Below are 25,863 nucleotides of genomic sequence, written 5' to 3' on the forward strand. Positions count from 1 at the left end.
GTCTCATCTTCTTTTCACTGCCATGAGTGCTAAAATCCTCAGGCCTTAGCTTACATGCAAGGCTACAGTGCACATTGTGATATCATAACTCCATGACCTTACAGGCACTTGCGCAGAACACTCCAAAACCTCATCAGAACAGGAAGACCCAGGAAAGTGTGAGGATGCCTTGGGATTCAGTGCTCGTGGTGGTGAAGAGAAGATGTCACAAGGACCGGACACTTGTTGGTGAGGAGCGAAGGATCCAGAGAGGTGTGTGATGAGGTGAGTATAAGTATGCACTTTATTTTCTACATTTTATGTTTAATATGCTCTGGGATCTGGTGAAAGGAGCCTTCAATTCAAGAAGAGAACAACTTCTCTGCAAATCAAATTACCAAGGAAAACCCGCTAACTGGCAAATTTGAATTTTGTCTGATACTCGTCTCTAAAATTGACTGTAAGAAAACTTACATTGGAAAACTAAAAAAAATAATTTAGAAGCTTTCACATTTTCATCGGATATTAGAATATTAATTTTAATAATTTCCTTTATTACATAAAGTAAGTATTATTAAAAGCACCTGCCATTTAACAGTCCCCTAACAAAAGATTAGCCAAGGGCCATTTGTTTTCTGAAAAATAACGCAAAGTGCATGAGTAAAATGGGCATAAATGATTTGCCCCCAGTTTGCAAATTAGAAATAGTGGGTCCAAATGATCGATTTAAAGCACTTAGTTCTCTGACCCTCCAAAGTGAATGACATCATTCTCAGCATGACTGTAATTAGCAAAGTGCATGAAATTTTCTGCTGGAGCTGATCCATAGATGCCTGGAAAATGAGTCCCAGCATATGGTAAGTGAAATACACCTTCAGTGTCGGCATGGATTATGTTCCATTGTTAAAAGTACAGAATAAATGAAATGATGTGAGGGGGTCTTAGCATTAAGAGATATAACCAGAATTCAAAGTACCCTATAGTGGAATAAAAATGGATCTCAGCCCTGTTGCCAAGAATAGAAATTGAGATACTATCTTGATGTATATAGAGTGCAAATATAATTATAATTGTAAACTTATTTTCCCTATTTGTTTATTTTTAAGTGCTAGAAGGGCTGTAATGTTCAGGACTTCCATGTGTTATGACATTGTACAAATCAGTTATAAAGAGCACGATTCCTTTAAAAATACAGAACATCTATACATTAGACAGATACAGTAGCCATTTATGGATTCTCTGTAATGTCAGAGACCTCCACAGATTACAACTTGTTTCTGGCAAAAGGACAATTTGCGATTGGTTTATTAATAGAAGGCCATATATCCAACTGTCCTTATCAGACAACCTATGTAATAATAAAATATCCAAGTTGAACTGACATAAATGTAAAAAAAAAGATAGACTATATCACAAATTATATTAGAAATGAAAAAATAGATATCTTTCAATCATCACACTGGCTGCCCACTAGGGCTTTTTTATACTCTAGCGTCCTATTATTTCAGTAAACAACACATGAATATAGCCACAATGGTTGCTTCCCGACCTTATCTTTGGCATTGAATTGTCTAATGAGCATATGCAACTGTTATAGATAAGGGCGGGGGGGGGGGGGACAGATGTGACATCTCCTTTTGTAATTGGTGGTTCCTATGTTTTGTTGTGTTATTATAACTCAGCTTGTGCTGATACGGATTTCTTGTCAGTCTTTCCCCCACATGTTGAGGCACCTTTGCTATTGATTTTATTGCTACTTATGTGTGCTTATTTATAAAATTATTTTTTTACATACTTGAAGTGCTTACAGTTATCTACCCTCCTTCACAGTTGTGAACTGGTATGGTTAGCTAAGTTGATTTGATGTGCTGATGAGGAGCCTTGCTGAAAACTGTTTCTGAAAATATAGGAAATGTGAGTTTAAATAGGCCCAGTAGCCAGGATGAAAATTTCAAGATTACTATTTTTTTCTTTTTAAAGATCATGATATGCACGCCGTAGCTTTCTGCTGGGCACCACGTAACTCTGCTAGTCACGTGACCCGAATACGTCACGCAGGTCCTGTCAGCAAGCAGGCCCTGCCAGCGTTCTCCGCGGCTACCCGCGCTTCAGCATCTGATCCAATGAGCTTGTCACCAGCTGGGACAACGCTCCATGACTCACCGCTACTTCAGAGAGATCCAAGACTGACCTCAAGCTAAGTACATTATAACCTACTGGTTGGATTAGAAAGCACTATTCAGAGAGCAGGTATCTGACATTGAGTACCTTTGAGCACTTCCAGCACATTTATGGAGCAGCCTTAAATATATCTGCACGGCACTAGTAGTCTTTGGCCCTTGGTCACACGAAACACCCCTAGCACCATTAGTGCTATTGCTACAAATTGCGTATTTACCTTCTGAGGTTATTGTGCACAAAACTCAGTGCCACCATTATTCATTTTATTCCTTGCTTATCGGCACAAGTTGAAAGGCACTGAAACCATTGTCATTATTGCACATGACACCTTTTTAAATTATATTTTTTATTTTTTATACACTTTACTTTTTTGTGAGTGCAAAATTCCTATATACTCCCTAACTCTCTGTCCCCTCATTTTAGCTTGTTTAATTGAACTTGTATCGGAGGATATATACCGCAGCTCGTCTAGAAAAATTTTCCTTCTACACCATCACAGGCATTTAAAAATTGATCAGTAATGTACTTATATGTCTGAATCATAGCACGAGTACATATTGTTTGTATGTTTAAGTGTTTAAATTACCCCATTGTGGTAGGGGTTTTCTGTACTTGCAGCTGATCCAGCCTATACAGTATATACTAGTGCCGCTTTATCTACTTTTATCCAATTTTTTTAAATACAGTAAATAAAAGCCTGATATAAACAGTAGACCATTTTCTGATAATAGCTTCTCTTTAGGCCAAGCATTCATGTGTTTTTCATAGTTTTTATCCTCTTAGTACACTGTAATTATCATGTTATATAGCTCTATGTACTTACAATTGCTCATATTGACTTTCTATCCAGTTAAATCTATTTTCCCTGCTCTATGTAGAACCAGGAAGTCTCTTTTGCCTGCATGAGTCATCCCCCTCTTCAACTCCTGACCCAGCTGCTCTGCTCCTCCTCCCTTCCAAGTACTTTTGCAGTGATGACTCATGCAGAGAAAAGAGACTTCCTGGTTCTACATAGAGCTTAGAAGGATTCAGCTAGTCAGTTTTTAATCACATGATGTCATCAACAGAAGAATTATCTGGGGAGAAAGACAAACTGAGCAATTGTAACAACAGAGTGGAATATAATATGATGAATTCAATACAGTTAAAGGATACAAATTTGTTGAGAGTGCTTCTATAACTGCTTGTGGACCTCTTCTAGTGACATTTCCTTCTGAGAGTTTAAAGGTCTTTCCACTACTGGACTAACCCTACGTAAAAAGCATCTGTCACCACATTTGATCTATCTAAAATATTAATAAGGGCATACAGGTTATAGAATGCTGAAAAAAGTTTATCCCTGTAAGCATCAGATTCCTTGTTGATAAAACATCTTTTATCACTTTATACAGTATACATTACCTCTATCAGGCTCTGGGGAGGATGGTGCACGGAAGATAACTTTGCCTCCAGAGCTTATTTAACATGAAGGGAGAGTTACCAGTGTGAGACAAGTAACTAACACAGAACAGGATAAATTAAATATCTCTTTACACAAATACTTTTTTTGCTTCTCTCTCAGCTCTGCTGTATTTATTACAACCCTGTCTGCATGTGTGCTGGAAGCTGAGTAGAACCTGCAGATGTGTCATTTATAATCACACACAGCTTTGCAGTGAGATTGGGAGAACAGAGGTTGAACATTACATATCACACTGGTAATGCTTTTTCAAGCATGCACCATAGCCCATGGATGTTCCTTATGTAGCAAATATCACATGACACACAATATACCAACATTGGAATTAATGCACATAAAATACATAATAAAAAACTAAATACAACACCAATAAATTAAAATAATAACAAAGAAGCATTATGTAGCACCCCTTGAAATATTCTCATGTAACTAATAAATATTTATCATAAAAATGCCATTCTCCCTTTCTTCAATTTACTTAAAGTAGCATCCGTCTTCATACCATATGGTGCATGATGAATTATATTTGTTTACTTCCCATACAGATGTCGCGCTTCCAAACCTAACATTTTGCATATGCCGTCATGTGGCATTCATTGCTGCAATAACATGTCATTGAGACTTCATCATGGGGCTCTGCATTAAATTAATTCATGCTAATGTAATGCTGATATATTCCTAGAAGTTGTAACGATGTGGCTGGCATTCCTGTGTATACTGTAGGTATAGCCAGACTATAGGAAAACAGTATGTATCATTAAGTACTATTTCCTAGAAAGCCATTCATGCCAGCTCATCACAAGATATGAAAATCCTGACCCGTCTTCGAGAGATATTCTGCTTTTGTCTTGCTCCAGTCATTATCGTCTTCTATTTTGCTTCAAAAATAAGGAATATCTACCAACTTCCAGTTACTAATCTGTTCGCAGAGAGCTAGATGTTAATAATTTGCTTGTAATGCGCATTTAACTTTTTGGTTTCAAGCCTTTGCCTTAGCGATAAAATACACTTATATTAAAAGCTGCATGTTTGTCATAAAGAAAGCAGTTTGGATGTGACAGGCTGCATTGACATTTTCTTTAAGATGTACTTATGACATGTGACTTTTCCAGGCCTATAAATGTAGTGTTTCATTTAGTTCACATAAAGAAGCACAAAGCCGAAAAGTAGGAGATTTATTACCTCCGAAAACCAAGCAGAATTGTGAAGCGGTGTTAGGTTTTATTGTAGCACATCATTCTTCATAAGAATAAAGTGCCCTGCTGAGGTACTCCTGCATCAGCATTTACAGGTTCCTATTGAATTTTCCATCATCATTAAAAGAATATGTTTGTAAAGTGAAATGTTGATCTGATAATATGGGGTTGATATGAGTTATACAAGTATCTGAGAGCGCGTGTGACTCATATTTGCATTATATGAAATTAGCCATCATGAAAAGCTGTCACTGCGTCTTCGAATCCCACTCGATAAAAATTGTAGTTTGAGTTCAATTGTGTTTTTGACTTTCAGATTTTATTGCGTTAAAGATATGTAAAACATTACATTTTTTTTATCTCACAAAAGAAAGTACAAAATGTAATAAGTGGTGAAGAAAAGATTTTTGGAACGGATACATTTGTGAAAATAGGTCAGGCTGAATTTGATGATATAGGTAAGCAAAAGCCTCATAGGTAAGGGTACCGTTACACTAAGCGATGCACCAGCGATCCCGACAACGATATGGATCGCTGGTGCATCGCTAAGTGGTCGCTAGTGAGCTGCCACACAGGCAGATCTCACCAGTGGCATCGCTGGGGTCGGGGGCCGCTACTTACCTGTCAGACGAGGCGATCCTGAGGTCCTCCCGCCCGCGTCCATGCGTCGCTCGTCAGCGCCACAGGAAGCCCAGCAGGAAGCTGACGATGAGAAATGGTCCAGGACCTTCTCGCGCGATCAGCGATAACCAGCGGGGGAGCCGGTTGGCGGTAAGTATCACACATAGCGATATCGCTAGTGATATCGCTGCTGCGTCACAAAATCAGTGACATTTCAGCGATATTGCTAGCGATCTCGCTGTGTGTAACGGGGGCTTAACTCTTCTTCACACAATGGTAGGCAAACCTGGGAAGACTTAAATCAATTCTGTCAAATTATAGCTGCTTTGTCACGGTACAATAATTTACAATTAGTGGTGCAAAGTAATGAGGAAAACTACATCTGACAAGTCTACTGGGCTATTCAAAAGCAATGGCATGTATCCAGTTACACAGCAGATTATGGTCTATAATATAGTAATGTGCTGTATATGTTGTAACCGTCTCTTTATCTATGTTACTATAACTGATTGAGACCAGGACTATATACACTATGTGGACAAAAGGATCGGGACACAAGTCTTAATTTCTGAATTCAGATATTTAACAAGTCCCATTCCTACAGGTGTATATAATCCAGCCTCTCGCCATGCATTCTACCTTTGCAAACATTTGTGTAAAGAGTTTACTGAATTAGAGCGTGGCACTGTAATAAGATGCCAACATTGTAACAAGTCAGTTTGTGAAATTTCTTTCCTCTTAGGGTATGTTTCCGTGGTCAGGATTGGCTCAGTATTGGCTCAGGATTTGACGCAGGTGAAATCTGCATCAGAAGTCACTGGCAGGTCACCTGCATATTTGATGCATTTTTTACATGTTTTTGATGCGTTTTTTTTCATGCGGATTTGTATGTGTTTTTGGAAGCTAAAAAAAGATATATTATTTAACAAAAAAAAGAATTGTGATGTCATTTCCTTGTCCAACGTCTTCTTTTACATACTCCATTGAAGAATGTTTACACACATCTAGATAGATAATAGATAGATAGACAGATATGGGATAAATAGATAGATAGATAGATAGATAGAGATAGATAGAGTGATAGATAGAGAGAGATAGATAGAGAGATAGATAGAGAGATAGATAGAGAAAGACAGATAGATAGATAGATAGATAGACAGATAGATAGATATGGGATAGATAAATAAACAGATAGAGAGATAGATAGATAGATAGATAGATAGATAGACAGACAGAGAGATAATAGATAGATGATAGATATGGGATAGATAGATGGCATTCGGAACCGGAGTGTGTGGCTGCATGTATTTCTATGCAGCTGAATGCTCCGGTCCCAAGTGCAGTGCCGGGTACTGAGGTGTGAGACTCATGCGAGTTTCTCGCATATCTGACCCTGGCCTAATATGAAATGTCCTTTCCTTTTTTTTTTAATAATTTTTTTTAAAATGGCATGGGCTCCCATGCAATTTTCTGCGCCAAAGAGGGAAAGCCAGTGACTGAGGGCCGATGTTTATAGCCTGGGAAGGGGTTAACACCCATGGATCTTCCCAGGCTATGAATATCAGCCCGCAGCTGTCTGCATAGCCTTTGCTGGCTATTAAAATAGGGGGACCCCCCTAAAAAAATGACGTGGGGTCCCCCTATAATTAATAGCCAAAAAGGCTATGCAGACAGCTGCGGGCTGATATTCATAGTCTTGGAAGGGGCCATGGATATTGGCCCCCCCGGCTACAAATACCAGCACACAGCCGCCCCAATTCCGGCACTTATCCTCTCCCCACTGCCATGTAGCAGTGACATATGGGGTAATAAGGGGTTAATGTCACCTTTGATTGTGCGGGACTGTGCTGGCCTGTGCGGAACTGTGCCGGGCTGTGCGAGACTGTGCTGGGCTTTGCAGGTACTGTGCGGGGACTATGCCGGGCTGTGTGGGACTGTGCTGGCCTGTGCGGAACTGTGTCGGGCTGTGCGGGACTGTGCTGGGGTTTTCAGGTACTGTGCGGGGACTATGCCGGGCTGTGTGGGACTGTGCTGGCCTGTGCGGGACTGTGCCGGGCTGTGCGGGACTGTGCTGCGCTTTGCAGGTACTGTGCGGTGACTATGCTGGGCTGTGTGGGACTGTGCGGAACTGTGCCAGGCTGTGCAGGACTGTGCTGGGCTTTGCAGGTACTGTGCAAGGACTATGCCAGGCTGTGTGGGACTGTGATGGCCTGTGTGGGACTGTGCCGGTCTGTGCAGGATTGTGCTGGGCTTTGCAGGTACAGTGCGGGGACTATGCTGGGCTGTGTGGGACTGTGCTGGCCTGTGTGGGACTGTGCTGGCCTGTGCAGGACTGTGCTGGGCTGTGCGGGACTGTGCTGGGCTGTGCAGGTACTGTGCGAGGACTATGCCAGGCTGTATGGGACTGTGCTGGCTTGTGCGGGACTGTGCTGGCCTGTGCAGGACTGTGCTGGGCTGTGCAGGTACTGTGTGGGGACTATGCCGGGCTGTGTGGGACTATGCTGGCCTGTGCGGGACTGTGCTGGGCTGTGCCGGACTGTACCGGGCTGTGCAGGAACTGTGCTGGGCTTTGCGGGGACTGTGCTGAGCTGTGCAGGCTGTGCCAAATATTGCGAGGCGAGTAGTGAAATACTCGCTAGGATTCGAGTACCGCATTACTCACCGAGTACCGAATCCTAACGAGTATACTCGCTCATCCCTACTGAGCGCCAGTGCAAAAAGCAACATTTGTCAAGACATGGTTTGGTCCGTTTGGTATGGAAGAACTTGACCGGCCTGCTCAGAGCACTAACCTTATTTAATTAATTCCGATAGAGTATTGTGCCATGATTTTTGCACAACACCAAAATATTATTTCTATGTATAGAGAAACATTGGTATATTTAGTAATTTGGTCATTGTATGCCTGGGAACAATGCATAATTATTTTGTCGTTGATTGTCATGTGAGTTGCATGTTGTCCTTCTGTGCACAGCTCATATTTCTACTTGTAATCTAAAAAGGTAATTAAAAGCAATATGTGAGCAAAAAATAAATGGTATTTACCTGCAGACATTGTGGTAATCTGCAGGTAAAACCTTTTTATACATATATGCCAGTCTAATTGGAAGTGTGGCTGCAGGTAGAAAATTAAGTTTTATTTTCCCCGCAACCGCTCACTTCCAGGATGCTCTGAGGTCTGTGAGCATTCAGGATTCATTACACAATGAGCAGGTGAATGGAAAGCAGTGTCTGCAAGGAGAATGTAACTTCATTTTCTCCCTACAGCCTCACTTCTGGATAGTCTACTTTGTACACATATGGTTACAACGGTATTTACCACTATGTTTATGGATAAATACATTTTTTAAATTTTTATTTTTTGCTGTAAGCTTAACTTCCAGTCCTTGACTAGTTAAAAATAATGTATTTTTAATATCTTTGAATAAGGAATGTATCAGTTGGTGGAATTTCATGCCTTGAATGTGCTTAAAATTCATCCCTAGTATTTCCAATTTACAAGCAGAATTAATCAAATATTAAAACTACATAGCAGTAAGAGCTGCATGCTTGTATTCTAATTATGAAATTTTGTCAAAGGTAGCTGTGATATTACAACAATTCACATAAATATACAATTCCAGTCAAAATTAATCATCCCCAATTGCAAATTAGATGAATACCATTGCTCAATTGGAATGAGCCAAGTTCAAACATCTTTAAGGGGCCAAATTGTGATAGTTGGTGATTCGATCAACGCATCTTCAAAATGACGGGTTTTGTCTGGTGTTCACAGTATGCAGTGGTAAGTAGAGATGAGCGAATTTGTTTGGATTTGGTTGCGAATACGATCGGATTCGAATATTGGCTTTTCAATATTTGGCAAACACAGCCGAACTTCATTAGAGTCAATGGGAGTAGAAATGACCAAATATGCTCGGAACCGAACATAAGACATACAATCAGCACGAATATTGTTCGAATATGGCCTAAATATATCAAAATCAGATTCGGGGCCAAAATTCGAACAAATTCGCTCACCTCTAGTGGTAAGTACTAGTGATTAGAGATGAGCGAATTTCTTCGTATTCGGTTCCAAATATGATTGGAATCGAATATTGTTTTTGCAATATTCGCTGAACGCAGCCGAACGTCATTAGAGTCAATGGGAGTGAAATTACAGAATATGTTCGGAACTGATCATAAGGCATACATTCGGTACAAATATTGTTTGAATATGGCTTAAATATGTCAAAATCAGATTCTGGGACAAAATCTGAAAAATTTGCTCACCTCTACTAGTGAAGAGCGAGCGAGCTCGGATAAAGTGTTCATCTTCGGCGTGCTTGAATGCTCTGTTCGAGATGCCATGGCTGCATGACATGCCAGCCCTGAGACATAGAATAATAGAATCATAGAATGATAGAGTTGGAAAGGATCTCAAGGGTCATCGTGTCCAATCCACTGATCAATGCAGGATTCAGAAAACCATCTTGCATAGATGTTTGTCAAGTCTCTGAAGACTTACACCACCTCTCGTGGCAGCCTGTTCCACTCATTGGTCACCCTCACTGTCAAAAAGCTTTTTTTATATCTAATCTGTATCTTCTCATTTTCAGTTTAATTCCTTTTCTTCTCATGTTTCCATGTGCAAATGAGAATAAGGATGGTACCTCTACACTGTGATATCCCTTCAGATACTTGTAGACAGTTACTAAGTCTCCTTTTAGCCTTCTTTTTTGCAAGCTAAACATTCCAAAATTATTTAAACATTCCTCATAGGACATATTTTGCCATCCACTCACCATCCTGGTTGCTATTCTCTGAACTTGCTCCAGTTTTTGAATGTCTTTTTTAAAATGTGGTGCCCGGAACTGGACACAGTATTCCAGATGCGGCGTGACCAAGGAGAAGTAGAGGTGGATAATTACTTCACGTGAGCTAGACTCTAGCTAAGTAATTTTTGTTTTTATTGCCCTTATGCACAGATGTAGAATCTTTCATTTCTTCCTGTTAAATACAGTTAGGTCCATATATATTTGGACAGAGACAACATTTTTCTAATTTTGGTTCTAGACATTACCACAATGAATTTTAAACAAAACAATTCAAATGCAGTAGAAGTTCATGATCTCAACCCAATTGAGCATGCATTTCACTTGTTAAAGACTAAACTTCAGACAGAAAGGCACACAAACAAACAGCAACTGAAAACCACCGCAGTGAAGGCCTGGCAGAGCATCAAAAAGGAGAAAACACAGCGTCTGGTGATGTCCATGAGTTCAAGACTTCAGGCAGTCATTGCCAACATAGGGTTTTCAACAAGTACTAGAAATGAACATTTTATTTACAATTATTTAATCTGTCCAATTACTTTTGGTCCCTTTAAAAACAGGATGGCACATGTTAAGGAGCTGAAACTCCTAAATCCTTCATCCAATTTTAATGTGGATACCCTCAAATGAAAGCTGAAAGTCTGAACGTCAACTGCATCTGAATTGTTTTGTTTGAAATTCATTGTGGTAATGTCTAGAACCAAAATTAGAAAAATGTTGCCTCTGTCCAAATATATATGGACCTAACTGTACCATTCTATTAGTCGCTGTTCATTGTTCAAGCTTTTCTAGATCCTTCTGAATCCTTTCTCTATCTTCTCTAGCGTTAGCTATCCTTCCTAGCTTTGCATCATCTGCAAATTTGATCAGTTAACCTTCAGTTCCCTTATCTAGATCATTTTTAAAAATTTTGAACAACCCAGGGGCCAGGACAGAGCCTTGTAGTACCCCCTTGAAATACTCTTCCAATTGGATGTGCAACCATTTATTACCACTCTTTGAGTGCGATCACTGAGCCAGTTATGAATCCGCCTAACTGTAGCCTTGTCAGTCCCAAAATTGGTCATTTTTTAATAAGGATAATATGAGATACTTAATCAAATGCTTTGCTGAAGTCTAGGTATACTATATCTACCATATTTCCCTGATGCACTCAGTCAGTGATTCCATCATAGAAGGAAATCAAATTAGCCTGGCATGACTTGTTTGCTACAAACCCATGCTGGTTCTGGTTAATTAATAGTTAATGCATGTTAATTAATGTTTAATGTAGCCTCAACAACTCAAACATAGTATTTGAGAACTCCAAAGATACTCTATTAGCACACGAGCTTGCTCAGATAACACCTTATACGAGCACACTTGCTCAGCATTAGTAAAAGTCTTTTAAAAGTGGTTCAAGCAAGTATATTGGTGAACTAACAAGATGGTCATGTGTATCTAGCACACATTCACTTAAGGGCCTTTTACACATAGCGAGATCGCTAGCGATATCACTAAAGCGTCACAGATTTTCTGACGCAACAGCGATATCGCTACCGATCTCGCTTTGTGTGACACGTACTTGTGACTGGCCCCCCCACTGGATATCGCTGATAGCGCTAGAATGTCCTCTGCCATTATGGACGCAGGCGGAAGTCGTCATCATTGCTGCGGTGTGACAGGTAAGAACGACCGCCGATGGATCGCTTATCGCTGCTGCGTCTCTGGTGAGATCTGCCTGTTTGGCAGCTCACTAGTGACCATTTAGCGATGCACCAGCGATCCTGACCAGGTTGTATCATTGTTGGGATCGCTGGTGCATCGCTAAATGTAACGGGACCCTTAGGGAGCAATTGTTTAAGAATGGAGAAGCATAACATAGAGTTCAAGATGTTTAGTTAGCCTCCAAATGCTCTAGATCACGCTCTAATTATTCATTTTTGAGGTGTATTGAAAAAAAAACATTCAAATTATTGAAAATCATCTCACAAACCACAAGACTTAACAGATAAGCTACTGTAACCTTAGTGCCTGCAACTACAGGATACCTTCATCGATTTTGGTGAGTCTATGGTGGTCCATAACTGATGGTTTTAATGTGAAGATTACTTTAACTATATGTTATGTGTATGATTAATACATCCAAAACCTAACTTTATTATGTTTTGCCCATTACAAAGGCTTTTCAGTATGGCATGGAAATATTCCTGCACCTTGCCAACTAACTCGAAAATTTTCAAAGTAAACATTCATGAAACTACTACCAGCAAATTAAATGTATTTAGTATTAAATGTTTGCTATAAAACACAAAAGAAGCCAGAAGCTCCAGTCAAGTTTAATTATATGATATAATGAGAAGCTATAAAGTTTCATTGATACATATTTTATCTCAGCCCACGTCTTATGTGATCTAAAGATTCTGAACTTGTCTCCAGAGACTAGAGGACTGAAATCTATAATCATGGTTTCTTTTATGTTTTTTCCATCACTGACACTGTTCTGATTGTAATTAACATCCTTTACAATGAAACAGTTAACCGTCACATCTACGTATAAGAAAAGTAAAGATCTGTCAGTTTACGAAGTTATTCTTGCAAACTTTGAAGGGCATACTAAGTGCTGAACCAGTAAAGATGGCGCTGGAAATACCTGCCATTACCAATAAATACATGAAGTTGTTAAATGTATGATCGCTCATAGTCCAACTGCTGAGCACCCCACTTATCAAATAACCTCAGAGATGAAACAGGTCAAAGTAGAGGAAAAAACATGATAACATACTTAAAGTCAAAGGGCAACTGAAAAAAATGGAAATAAATTGTGATTCCTACCTGTTAATAATGTCTGGACATTGACATCTTTGCCCTAGGCTTTAATTTCTTCAACACTTTTGTCTGTAAAGAACACAGTGACAGATAATAAATAATAAAGTTATAATGTACATTTGCACTTACACAGTTTCTAATCATTTCTATAATTTTGTGACCCTTTTTTCTTATTAGACCACTGATCTACAGTATAAGTGATTACCGTATCGGCCATTACTGACCCTCCCATTATCAAGTCAAATGCAACCTATTGAATATGATTTATAGTAATTGAGTCTGATCTGTAGTAAGCTTGAGACGGTATCAAATAGCTGTTCTTTAGCGCGTTCTATAGAATTTCATACATGAACAGAGGTATTGTATAGTCAGGGCCGGCCCGAACGTATAGGAGAACTAGGCGGCCGCCTAGGGCGCCAACCCAAAGGGGGCGCCAGAGAAAAAATAGAAAAAATTATAAAAAATCTTTTCAAAAGGCAAAAAGTTTTAGGGATGGAAAGAAAAGTGTACATATTTAAGGGCAAATATGACGCAAGAGAGGTTGGTTGGGTTGGCAACAATTTCGATAGAATCTGAAGTTGCCAAACAAATTAATCTCAGTGACTTAGTGTCATCCTTTTAAAAAAAAAAGGCAAGGAAACAAAAATTTTAATTACCTATGGTCGTTTTTGTTTTGTGTTATTGATTACTTTGCATATATTTGTCCTATACAACTTCTCAGAAGATTAAAGAGTTAGGAGAGAGTTAATTAATCATTGTTGTTGTGGTTTATTTTGCTCCTAAATTTATATCCCAAGTTTTCATCTACTGCCAAGAATAGTAGGAGCGCAACAAAAAAGTTTCGCCTAGGGCGCCGTAATCTCTCGGGCCGGCCCTGTGTATAGTCAATTATCCATTACTAAACATTGGCTAAATACCTTACCAAAATATTTTAGAACTATTAGGACTAAGGAAGGGAAGTCCCAGATTAAAATAAAAATACTTACCAAGCCCCTCATAGCAGAATAAAGCAAGTGTGAACAGGTTCACGCTGCTCTAACTGCAGAATATACAAACAAAAGGAGGCAGCAGCACTCTGCATGCACTAAGATGTATGTAAGTAATGATTATATGAAATTTGGGCTGTAAAACTGCTATATAGAGTATACTTATTAAATGAAGGTACTTAGAACACGCATTTATAAATTCATGTGTGCCCACCGGTCATGCCAAGGTGACTATTTTCTGCTAGGATCATAAATCTAATATTTATCATATATGCCTCTCCCGGGCTAATTGCCAACACATATATGGGATTTATTTGACATACAGTGGGGAAAAAAAGTATTTAGTCAGTCAGCAATAGTGCAAGTTCCACCACTTAAAAAGATGAGAGGCGTCTGTAATTTACATCATAGGTAGACCTCAACTATGGGAGACAAACTGAGAAAAAAAAATCCAGAAAATCACATTGTCTGTTTTTTTTTCATTTTATTTGCATATTATGGTGGAAAATAAGTATTTGGTCAGAAACAAGCAATCAAGATTTCTGGCTCTCACAGACCTGTAACTTCTTCTTTAAGAGTCTCCTCTTTCCTCCACTCATTACCTTTAGTAATGGCACCTGTTTAAACTTGTTATCAGTATAAAAAGACACCTGTGCACACCCTCAAACAGTCTGACTCCAAACTCCACTATGGTGAAGACCAAAGAGCTGTCAAAGGACACCAGAAACAAAATTGTAGCCCTGCACCAGGCTGGGAAGACTGAATCTGCAATAGCCAACTAGCTTGGAGTGAAGAAATCAACTGTGGGAGCAATAATTAGAAAATGGAAGACATACAAGACCACTGATAATCTCCCTCGATCTGGTGCTCCATGCAAAATCCCACCCCGTGGGGTCAGAATGATCACAAGAACGGTGAGCAAAAATTCCAGAACCACGCGGGGGGACCTAGTGAATGAACTGCAGAGAGCTGGGACCAATGTAACAAGGCCTACCATAAGTAACACACTACGCCACCATGGACTCAGATCCTGCAGTGCCAGACGTGTCCCACTGCTTAAGCCTGTACATGTCTGGGCCCGTCTGAAGTTTGCTAGAGAGCATTTGGATGATCCAGAGGAGTTTTGGGAGAATGTCCTATGGTCTGATGAAACCAAACTGGAACTGTTTGGTAGAAACACAACTTGTCGTGTTTGGAGGAAAAAGAATACTGAGTTGCATCCATCAAACACCATACCTACTGTAAAGCATGGTGGTGGAAACATCATGCTTTGGGGCTGTTTCTCTGCAAAGGGGCCAGGACGACTGATCCAGGTACATGAAAGAATGAATGGGGCCATGTATCGTGAGATTTTGAGTGCAAACCTCCTTCCATCAGCAAGGGCATTGAAGATGAAACGTGGCTGGGTCTTTCAACATGACAATGATCCAAAGCACACCGCCAGGGCAACGAAGGAGTGGCTTCGTAAGAAGCATTTCAAGGTCCTGGAGTGGTCTAGCCAGTCTCCAGATCTCAACCCTATAGAAAACCTTTGGAGGGAGTTGAAAGTCCGTGTTGCCAAGCGAAAAGCCAAAAACATCACTGCTCTAGAGGAGATCTGCATGGAGGAATGGGCCAACATACCAACAACAGTGTGTGGCAACCTTGTGAAGACTTACAGAAAACGTTTGACCTCTGTCATTGCCAACAAAGGATATATCACAAAGTATTGAGATGAAATTTTGTTTCTGACCAAATACTTATTTTCCACCATAATGTGCAAATAAAATGAAAAAAAAACAGACAATGTGATTTTCTGGATTTTTTTTTCACAGTTTGTCTGCCATAGTTGAGGTCTACCTATGATGTAAATTACAGACGCCTCTCATCTTTTTAAGTGGTGGAACTTGCACTATTGCTGACTGACTAAATACTTTTTTTCCCCACTGTATATATGGGATACAGTGGGTACAGAAAGTATTCAGACCCCTTTAAATTTTTCACTCTTTGTTTCATTGCAGCTATCTGGTAAATTCAAAAAAAGTTCATTTTTTCTCATTAATGTACACTCTGCACCCCATCTTGACTGAAAAAAACATAACTGTAGAAATTTGCGAAAATTTATTAAAAAAGAAAAACTGAAATATCACATGGTCATAAGTATTCAGACCCTTTGCCCAGTATTGAGTAGAAGCACCCTTTTGAACTAATACAGCCATCAATCTTCTTGGGAATGATGCAACAAGTATTTTACACCTGGATCTGGGGATCCTCTGCCATCCTTCTTTGCAGATCCTCTCCAGTTCCGTCAGGTTGGATGGTGAACGTTGGTGGACAGCCATTTTCAGGTCTCTCCAAAGATGCTCAATTTGGTTTAGGTCGGGGCTCTGGCTGGGCCAGTAAAGAATGGTCACAGAGTTGTTCTGAAGCCACTACTTTGTTATTTTAGCTGTGTGCTTAGGGTCATTGTCTTGTTGGAAGGTCAACCTTCGGCCAAGTCTGAGATCCAGAGTACTCTGGAAGAGGTTTTCATCCAGGATTTAGGATATCTCTGTACTTAGCCGCATTCAGGTTTCCTTCAATTGCAACCAGTCGTCCTGTCCCTGCAGCTGAAAAACACCCCCATAGCATGATGCTGCCACCACCATGTTTCACTGTTGGGATTGTATTGGGCAGGTGATGAGCAGTGCCTGGTTTTCTTCACACATACCACTTAGAATTATCACCAAAAAGTTCTATCTTCATTTCATCAGACCAGAGAATCTTATTTCTTATAGTCTGGGAGTCCTTTATGTGTTTTTTAGCAAACTCTATGCGGCTTTCTTATGTTTTGCACTGAGGAGAGGCATCTGTCAGGCCACTCTGCCATAAAGGCCCGACTGGTGGAAGGTTGCAGTGATAGTTGACTTTGTGGAACTTTCTCCCATCTCCCTACTGCATCTGTGGAGCTCAGTCACAGTGATCTTGGGGTTCCTCTTTACCTCTCTCACCAAGGCTCTTCTCCCATGATTGCTCAGTTTGGCTGGACAGCTAGGTCTAGGAAGACTCCTGGTGGTCCCAAACTTCTTCCATTTAAGGATTACGGAGGCCACTGTGCTCTTAGGAACCTTGAGTGCTGCAGAAATTCTTTTGTAAACTTGGCCAGATCTGTGCCTTGCCACAATTCTGTCTGTGAACTCCTTGGCTGGTTCCTTTGACCTCATAATACTGAGAAAAGGGTCTGAATACTTATGATCATGTGATGTTTCAGTGGTTTTTTTTAAATAAATTTGCACAAATTTCTACATTTCTGTTTTTTTTAAGTCAAGTTGAGGTGCAGAGTGTACATTAATGAGGAAAAAATAAACTTTTATGAATTTACCAATTGGCTGCAATGAAACAAAGAGTGAAAAATTTAAAGGGGTCTGAATACTTTCCATACCCACTGTATATGGCATGTGGGATCCAAAAATAGTTAACAACAGTCTTAAGCTGATGGGAGCAGTGCTCAGAAAAATGCCTGGAAAATCACAGATAGCACATATCCACACATGCAGGCACATTTATTCTGAAATTGGAACTATTGCTCATCCTGGCAAAGTGGAAACAATGATAGCCTTCCAATCACCCTAGCCACTCTACAAACTTCAATGCATAATGTAAACTGCAGATTTCATCAAAAAGTTTGTACCAAAAATGAGGCATAAGTTATAGCAGAAATTTACTCCAGTCCTTGACTGGAGTACCTTTCAATCTCCAGTGCACAGCAGTTGAAAGATGCATCAAATTCTTTAAAGGGAATATGTTGTCATGTTGTTATTACCTTACATGAGAGCAGCATGTTGTAGGAAAAGCCCTTATATTATGCTGTCCTCAATTACATAGCAAAAAACTGCTGACAGATTCCCTTTATGAGGCATGCCTTTTAATAAATGTAGCACATCTTTCTCCTGCAAACTCGACCCCACAATTTTTATGAAGAGTTCAACGTACTGAAGTTTAGGAGTATTGCCAAAATGTTAACAAATCTCTATATATAAAATTCAAAATTTGTAGTAGCCCAGTCTATACAAACCCACAGTTCTCGCCCGATTAAGTGAAATTTGGGACGACCCCTCTCCACCCACAGGAGCAGAATACTGCGCATGTTACATCTCGCTAGCGTCCCCCCATCATGGGAGTGGGTCCCCCGAAGTTAGGCCCTATACATAAAATGGGGAAATGTGAAATCTGTAGTAGCCCGCTCTATACAAATCCACAGTTCTCACCCGATTTGGGTGAAATTAGGCACGCCCCCTCTCCACGCACAAGAGCAGAATACTGTACACGTTAAATCTCGCTAGTGTCCCCCCGTCATGAGATTGGGGCCCCCGAAGTTAGGGCCTATACATATAATGGAGGAAGGTGAAAGTAAAAGTGCTAAGGGGAAAATAACAGTTGTGACTGACGGACAGATTATAGTGGCAGTGCCAAATAGTTGCTGCTAAAGGGGCTGCATCACCACACACAACACACAAACATTTCACAAACACCATACAAACATCACACAGACAGCACACATACACCAACCCACAAGCACCACACCACACAAATGCCACAACGCACCATACAAACACCAGACCACGCTAGACACACACAACACAAACACCACCCCACAAATACCACAACACTACCCCATAAATACAACATGCACACCACACACACACGCACACACGCAAGGACCACACATGCATGCAAACACACTCAGATGCACCCTACGCACATGGACAAACTGAGCACATTCGTACTCACACACATCATGGACTGTTGCACTTCGCATGCACAAACACATGGATCACATGCGTGTTGGAGTTTTCATCACTGAAGCTGCTGAGGTAAAGTGTGTGCATGCAGCCTTACTGAGCAGCAATATTGGTCAGGCAAAAAATGCCTCATAGTAAGATTGTCATTATTGTTTACTATACAGGGAGCTTTCATTACTGAAGCTACTGAGGTAAAGTGAAAGCTGAGCTCTGATTGGTTGCTATGGGCAACTAGACAAGTCTGCCTGTGAGGTGGTTTTCATTACTGAGATGTGAGCTCCTTCAGATCATAGTAATACTGTGTGAGGGCTGTTCTGTATTTACTATTCATCCTATTGCATCTCTTATCAGTGTCAGGTGAATACTAAAGGGTCATAATACTAAGGACTGTTTTTTAAAATGCCGCCCAAAAAATGACCATCTATTGGGCAAGTTTATCCAGAAGCTAAGAAAACAAAATTGTGTCAAAGAGCTAAGACAAGTGAACAACGTGACTCGCGACTTGAAAAGAAACAGATGAGACAGGCTAAATGTAAGGCAGCTGAGACATCAGAGCAACAGGAATGTCGTCTTCACAAGAATCGAATAAGGCAGGCTGAAGCAATAATATGGACTCATATGAACAAAAGGAACGTTGTGAAAATGACTGCATACGACATATGCAACGTCTGCAAAGATATAGGCAGGCTGATTTGAGTTTGGAAGCATTTCACTACAACCCAATTCAAGATTATAGGTCACATCAAAAAGTCATAATTGACAAAATGGACATAATATGTAAACATTGTCAAGCAAAGAAGTTTAACTTGGAATCACCTGGTATGTGCTGCTCAAATGGCAAAGTCAGTTTGCCACCTTTAGATCTACCTCCTGAACCACTTCTTTCATACTGCATAATATGTATTGAATATGTAAAATCAATAAAAATGTTGTAATTAAAAGAAAAGTTGTTGTTCACATCAATGTTATGTCAAAATAGTAAAATGCCAAAATGATAAAAATTTAAAGTGGAAAAAACAATTACTGTAGCACTTTGAAAATGTCAATTTCAGGGTGACACTGAACATTTTACTTTAGCTACCATAACCAACAATTTAACATATTGTTGGTTAATAAAGCCTTGTTTTTGAAATTTGTTATGGAAGTTATTACAAATATTTTGTTGTAAAAAGGCTATTCTGCTTGTAAAAGCAAATACAAATTATATTTTTTTTTCACGTCTGTAGTATATATTAAACTTGCTTTGGATAATATTTTATCTTTTTAAAGGGAACCTGTAAGGAGGATTTTGCTATGTAAACTACAGGTTGGCAGTGTTAAAATGATAGCTGGGGTGAAGAAATCCGTCCTGTGTATTCAGTGTTAGACATTTTCAGTTAATGATATGCCCGTGCTCCTGGACGGGACTGTCTTACCTTCCTGCTCTAAGCCAGAGAAACCAAGGAAAGACCTGCCCACAGGCCATCCCGAAGCACAAACAGTCTGTCTCTCGCTCTCTCTCTCTCTCTGTCTCTATGATGAGGAACATGTTTGTGCTTCGGAAGGCCTGTGGGCCTGTCTTTCCTTGGTTTCTTTGGCCTAAAGCAGGAGGACAAGACTCTTTCTACAGTCCCGTTCCGGAGCACGGGCATCTCATTAGTTGCAAACTTCTAACACTGATAACACAAGAATCACAAGACGGATTTCTTCACCCTGCTGACAGGTTTGCTTTAAATAACCTATTCATTCACGTATCCATTTTGTTACTGACAGTTCTCTTCTTTGAAATAACATTAACAATACAATGTGGATATTCTTTTAGTATTATGTGTTTAACCCCTGCCAACATATGAAAAACTTTCATAGACGTTTTATAATATTAAAATTCCCACGCAGCAATGGCATAAAGTGAGACTAGGGACTTTTTTTTTTTTAAGTGGCGGAGGAATACAGTGCGGAAGGATACCTACCTTCCGTCATTGGATTCCTGCAGCCCGTAGAGAACGGCAGCAACAGCTGATGCTGCAGTTCTCTACCTAAGATCGTCGTGGGACACACTCGTGGACTGCTTCGGATCGTGGGTGAGTATTTTTGTGGTTTGTTATGTTAATATTTATTCCGTAAAAGACAATGGCTTCGGGGAACAATGTGACAAGTATTGGTAAGTATGTTACTCTATGTTATATGTACTGTATGTCTATGTATGTATTGTATGAATGTATTGTATGTAGTATGTATGTAGTATATATGTGGTATGTATGTAGCATGTAGTATGTATGTAGTATGTATGTAGCATGCATGTAGCATGCAGTATGTATGTAGCATGCATGTAGCATGTAGTATGTATGTAGTATGTATGTAGCATGCATGTAGTATGTATGTAGTATGTATGTAGTATGTATGTAGTATGTATGTAGCATGCAGTATGTATGTAGCATGTATGTAGCATGTATGTAGTATGTATGTAGTATATATGTAGTATGTATGTAGCATGTAGTATGTATGTAGCATGCATGTAGTATATATGTAGTATGTATGTAGCATGTAGTATGTATGTAGTATGTATGTAGTATGCATGTAGTATGTATGTAGTATATATGTGTCATGTATGTAGTATGTATGTAGTATGTATGTGGTATGTATGTGGTATGTATGTAGTATGTATGTAGTATGTATGTAGCATGTAGTATGTATGTAGCATGCATGTAGTATGTATGTAGTATGTATGTAGTATTTTTTTTTTTACATTCAACACATTAGCCGGATGATGGGACTACTACTGTCCCATCATTGGCTAATGTGTCAATCACTGTCATGGTAGCAGGCATCGCCAGATGGGACTTGTAGTCCCATCGGACGATGCTTGCACAGACCCCCGGACATCAGCACAGCCCCCCGGCAGGCCGGCACAGCCCCCCGGCAGGCCGGTACAGACCCCCACAGGGTGCACAGACCACCGGCAGGCCGGCACAGCCCCCCGGCAGGCCGGTACAGACCCCCACAGGGTGCACAGACCACCGGCAGGCCGGCACAGCCCCCCGGCAGGCCGGTACAGACCCCGGGCAGTCCACACAGCCCCCCGGCAGGCCAGCACAGCCCCCCGGCAGGCCGGCAGAGACCCCCGGAAGGCCCGAAATGATGGCGCATCATGATGCGCACACACCGCGCATCATGATGACGTCAGGCTGTCAATCAACTTTGAACTTCCGATTCCAATGCCGACTTCCGATATTGAAAAAATATAGGAAGTCGGTATCGGAATTCCGATACAGCAAGTATCGGCCGATACCCGATACTTGCGGTATCGGAATGCTCAACACTAGTGATCACCGAATAATCAAGCATTTCATGGTAAATAGCCAACAGGGTCGCAAGAAGCGTGTTGATAAAAAAGGCGCAAAATAACTGCCCATGAATTGAGGAAAATCAAGCGTGAAGCTGCCAAGATGCCATTTGCCACCAGTTTTGTCATATTTCAGAGCTGCAACATTACTGGAGTATCAAAAAGCTCAAGGTGTGCCATACTCAGGGACAAGGCCAAGGTAAGGAAAGCTGAAAAACGACCACCTTTGAACAAGAAACATAAGATAGTACGTCTAGACTGGGCCAAGAAATATCTTATGACTGATTTTTCTAAGGTTTTTTGGACTGATGAAATGAGAGTGACTCTTGATGGGCCAGATAGATGGGCCCGAGGCTGGATCAGTAAAGGACAAAGAGCTCCCGTCCGACTCAGACGCCAGCAAGGTGGAGGTGGGGTACTGGTATGGGCTGGTATCATCAAAGATGAACTTGTGGGACCTTTTTGGGTTGAGGATGGAGTGAAGCTCAACTCCCAGACCTACTGCCAGTTTCTGGAAGACACCTTCTTCAAGCAGTGGTACAGGAAGAAGTCGGTATCGTTCAAGAAAAACATGATTTTCATGCAGGACAATGGTCCATCACATGTATCCAAATACTCCACAGCGTGGCTGGCCAGTAAAGGTCTAAAAGAAGAAAAAATAATGACATGGCCCCCTTGTTCACCTGATCTGAACCCCCATAGAGAACCTGTGGTCCCTCATAAAATGTGAGATCTACAAGGATGGAAAACAGTACACCTCTCGGAACAGTGTCTGGGAGGCTGTGGTGGCTGTGGCACGCAATGTTGATCGTAAACAGATCAAGCAACTGACAGAATCTATGGATGGAAGGCTTTTGAGTGTCATCGTAAAGAAAGGTAGCTATATTGGTCACTGATTTTTTTTTTTTGAATGTCAGAAATGTTTATTTCTAAATTTTGTGTTGTTATATTGGTTTACCTGGTGAAAATAAACAAGTGAGATGGGTATATATTTGGTTTTTATTAAGTTGCCTAATAATTCTGCACAGTAATAGTTATCTGAAAAAACAGATATCCTCCTAAGATAGCCAAATCTAAAAGAACCGCACTCCAACTTCCAAAAATATTAAGCCTTGATATTTATGAGTCTTTTGGGTTGATTGAGAACATAGTTGTTGTTCAATAATAAAAAGAATCCGCTCAAATACAACTTGCCTAATAATTCTGCACGCAGTGTATTCTTCGGGTCAGTGCAATTACAGCGAGACCAGATTTATATTAGGTTTTTATGTTTGACAGCTGTCACACACTAAAATAAGCTTTTTATTGCGAAAAATAATGTTTGCTTCACCATATTTTGAGAGCTATAATTTTTTTAAATTTCAGCCGACAGAGTCGTGTGAGGGCTTGTTTTTAGTGGGACGAGCTGATGTTTATAATGGTACCATTTTCGGGCACAAGACATTTTTTGATCGCTTTTCTATACTGGTGTTTTGAAGACAGAATGAAGAAAAAGCAGCAATACAGGATTTTTTTTATACCGTTACGCATGTGGTAAAATTGTAAGGCAGCTTTATTCTTTGGGTCAGTATGATTACAGCAATGACTCATTTAAATGTTTTTTTTTATGTTTTGGCACTTTTACACAATAAAAACTATTTTATAGAAAAAATAATTATTTTTGCATCGCTTTAGTCTGAGAGTTACAACCTTTTTAATTTTCTGCTTATGGAGCTGAATGGGAGCCTGTTTTTTGCAGGACAAGATGACATTTTCAGTGGTACTATTTTTATTTATTTATATCCATCTTTTTGATTGCATTTTATTGCACTTTTTGTTCGACGGTATGATGATAAAGCATTGTTTTTGCCCTATTTTTTATTTTTTTACGTTATTCATCGAAGGGGCTAACTAGTGGGACAGTTTTATAGAGCATTTTGTTACGGATGCAGCAATACCAAATATGTGTACTTTTAATTTTTTTTTTATTTACATAAATACATTTATTTATTGGAAAAATATATATATATTTTTTTTTTTAGAGATTTTTTAAATACTTTTGTACACTTTTGACACTCTGCACTGCAGAATATCAGATCTGGACCTGACAGGCAGGGAAGGAGGCACGTTGGCGAGTGCTCTCAGCAGGCAATCACAAGCCACCTTCCCTGCAGGACCCTCGAAGGATCCTGTGGCCATCCTGGTGCTGGGGGTCTCCATGGAGACCATCAGGACATGGCGATGCTATCGCGATGTGCTGATGGAAGTGCGCAGGGAGCCACCTCCCTGTGCGATGCTTCTTTATGTTGCTGTCACTACTGACAATGGCATCAGAGGGGTTAAATGCCCATGATCAGGGCTAGCACCGATCGTGTGTATTGCTGCGGGGTGTCAGCTGTCACATACAGCTGACACCCACACGCGATCGCTGCGGTACTGAGTGTGAGGACGTGGAGATCATGGCACCATACTGTTACTGCTCTGGGCACAAACACACCTCCCACAGGGAATAATTACCACAGCGAAGGTCGCAAAGGGGTTAAAGTAAGGTATAGAATCTAATTGGTGTTGTGAAAAAAATTCCTTTATATTATTTAAAAAACAATAGTCCCCTTGTCCTGTGATCATAATTTAAGTCAAATCATTCAACATTTTCGCAACCTCCATTCATTACTTTGTGGACGTGGGTACATAATCAGGAGTCAGCCATTGCTCTTCCAGATACTAGTGTTTTCAGAAGTAGATAGAACAGCACTCCATACAATAGTCTACCATCAGCAGGTTATACTTTGCTTCCCATATCTAAAGTAAACACAGCATGTGAAACAATTTATATCATTTATACAACATTTTGGGTCAAGGACTAGTGATAAGTGAGTATACTCGTTGCTCGGGTTTCCCAGAGCATGCTCGGGTGACCTCCGAGTATTTTGGCGTGCTCGGAGATTTAGTTTCTGTCGACTCAGCTGCATGCTTTGCGGCTGCTGGACAGGCTGAATACTTGTGAGGAATGCCTGTTTGCTAGGGAATCTCCACATGTATTCAGGCTGTCCAACAGCCACAAATCATGCAGCTGAGGCGACAGAAAGTAAATCTCCGAGCACGCCAAAATGCTCGGAGGACACCCGAGCAACGAGTATACTCGCTCATCACTATCAAGGACCCTTTATCAGACTATGAACAAGATTAGGAAAACATGTCAGAATAAATAAAACAATCAAACAAATAAGTATAACATTTCTAACCAGCATCCTGGGTTACTGGGAGGTGACACTAATGATTAAAAGTTGCAACATTGAACAATGAGAAATTCAAGATCACCGTCATGTATGTATCATATGATGATCAACATAGTATTTTTCCTTGGAAGAAACACGCCTTAAAAATTGGATTTTTACATTTCCACTATAAAGTATGAATGACATCTTCTGCCCTTGTTCCTTTGGTCCAAGACACAGAGTATGCCAATTTATATGCCTTCCTACCAGGACCTTCATAATCTTTTTCAAGTGCTTAACATTTTAACATGGTATAGGCATTTTATAATCTTATGTCAAATCAACATCATTTTACTCTATGTCCTTTCTGACAGATACTTAATGCTAACATAGAGTATGTTGCTGCTTCTGCATGTTTTCACTATCAATTAATTCGACTTAAAACCAGCACAATAATCAAATGTGCTTCATCTATGGTAAATATGCTAATTATGCAAATTGTCTCTTCAGAGATAGAGGACTAGAACTGTAGTGCCACCT

At 40.2% G+C, this 25,863-nt stretch overlaps 1 protein-coding gene across 2 annotated transcripts in view; it reads right to left on the reverse strand.

Annotated features, from left to right (window-relative positions):
• CDH20 (cadherin 20) overlaps nt 1-25,863 on the reverse strand; it is an 818,364-nt gene that overhangs the window by 601,018 nt on the left and 191,483 nt on the right. For both annotated transcript variants that reach the window (XM_073550198.1, XM_073550197.1), the window contains exon 2: nt 13,065-13,127. The gene's annotated coding sequence lies outside the window, so the exon portion shown is untranslated. The remainder of the gene's footprint in view (nt 1-13,064; nt 13,128-25,863) is intronic.

This window comes from Dendrobates tinctorius, unplaced genomic scaffold (genome assembly GCF_039654945.1).
Source record: "Dendrobates tinctorius isolate UK_male_01 unplaced genomic scaffold, ASM3965494v1 ptg000163l, whole genome shotgun sequence".
In the NCBI taxonomy this organism is placed as follows: domain Eukaryota; kingdom Metazoa; phylum Chordata; class Amphibia; order Anura; family Dendrobatidae; genus Dendrobates; species Dendrobates tinctorius.